This window comes from Macrobrachium rosenbergii, chromosome 13, assembly GCF_040412425.1.
Source record: "Macrobrachium rosenbergii isolate ZJJX-2024 chromosome 13, ASM4041242v1, whole genome shotgun sequence".
Classification (NCBI taxonomy): Eukaryota; Metazoa; Arthropoda; class Malacostraca; order Decapoda; family Palaemonidae; genus Macrobrachium; species Macrobrachium rosenbergii.
In genome coordinates, this window is record NC_089753.1 from 48254429 (window position 1) to 48256426 (window position 1998).

Below are 1998 nucleotides of genomic sequence, written 5' to 3' on the forward strand. Positions count from 1 at the left end.
AATAATAATAATAATAATAATAATAATAATAATAATAATAATAAATATGCTCTTATACTTGTTTTCAAGCATGAATACTTATATTCAACACAAAACCTGAACATCTCATACATGGTAATGTCAAGCAAAACCCCGTGAACATAATGTGCATATTTATCGAGTCTAATGACGCGTACAAGAACTTTTCTGCATCAGTACGGCTTGCAAATAGAATTTATTTTTATTGGAAATAGCATGATATTCCCCTTGCCCGCATAACCCTGATTGAGAAGCAAAACAGTGATTATCAGGTGTCTTCTTTCATTACTTTCCAAAGCAATGTAAACGAAATTCGAGGTTGGTCATGACAATACTATTTGTTCCTGTTTGTATAAAGATGAAACTTTAGGAAAACACTGGTATTTTGTAAATGCTGTGCTCATTTGTTAGATAGTATTATCTTTTAAACAAATATTAAAACAACTCAAGCTAATCATGTTATTCACAGATGTACTGAATCTAGGACATCATAAACAACATGCAATGATTTACTGATAACGGTACTTTTAGTTGTTATGTGTATAAAGACGAAGATTTAAGAAAAAACTGCATTTTATTAATACTGTACTCATCTGTAATCTAATAATATCTTTTCAACAAATATTAATTGACACATAAAATAAACATGTAATTTAAAGATGTACTGACCCAAAGACATAAAAATACATGAATTTTCTTTATATCAACATTCTTTACATGAAATTTTTTTTATATCAACATTCTTTACATGAATTTTTTTTTTATATTAACATTCTTTAAATAAATATTAATTCAGCTATAAAATAATCATGTTATTCACAGATATCCTAACTCAAAGACATTATAAAAAACATACGATGATTTACAAAAAAAAAAAAAATACCCCCTCCTCGTGTCTCGAGGCAATTACCCTCATCCGTACGTGATCATCATTGCATGTCAGGGTAACTACTGTTCCATTCTGCATTACCCTTTGCTTTGCAAATCTGATTACGGAGAGCAGCAAGGTCCTGTATTAAGTACAATTGGACCCTACGCACTTATGATTAAATGCCCAATTTGCTTTTACCATTACGACATTGTGGACTGATTGTTGATGAGCTGTGAGAGAGAGAGAGAGAGAGAGAGAGAGAGAGAGAGAGAGAGAGAGAGAGAGAGAGAGAGAGAGAGAGAGAGAGAGAGAAAGTGTCTGATGCCAGTTCACTTGTTGGACGCTGACATTATTCATTATACATAGAAGCATTAAAACACAAAAGTAAAGTAAAATATCTATCGTAATTTGAACGGAAAGATACATTCTCTTTTCTGTATTTCCTATTATCTTCGGTAACTTCTTCCAAATGAACTCCATATTCTTTGGAAGCTTGAATTTCAAGTTAATGGCCCTGTAGGCTTGTTTCATATAAAAAATGGGTTTATCTTCTGAATAATAATAATAATAATAATAATAATAATAATAATAATAATAATAATAATAATAATAATAATAATAATAATGCAGTAACCCTGAAAAATCGATTATCACAAAGATACAGCAATTCTACATGAATTGAAGGCAGCTTATGCAGCTATCACCCTTCAATATCACATGCTTAAAAGAGGGTCTACTGCCTATATAATAATAATAATAATAATAATAATAATAATAATAATAATAATAATAATGGTGAAGAAATCCACAGTGGTGATGTGTACATATATATTTACATCTACACCACTGTGGATTTCTTCACGATTTTTGTGACTTATGCTATTATGAGATTTTTATGAATAATAATAATAATAATAATAATAATAATAATAATAATAATAATAATAATAATAAAAACCGAGTGGTTCTTGTTTGCCCGGCCCGGGTGGGGGCGGAGTAGGTAGGAGATCGGGAGGGTAGGGAAGACATGACACATCCCAACTCTTCCTGTAGAACTGTTTGTCAGCCCCGGGTCGGGGCGGGGAAGTAGGGGAACGGGAGGGTAGGGG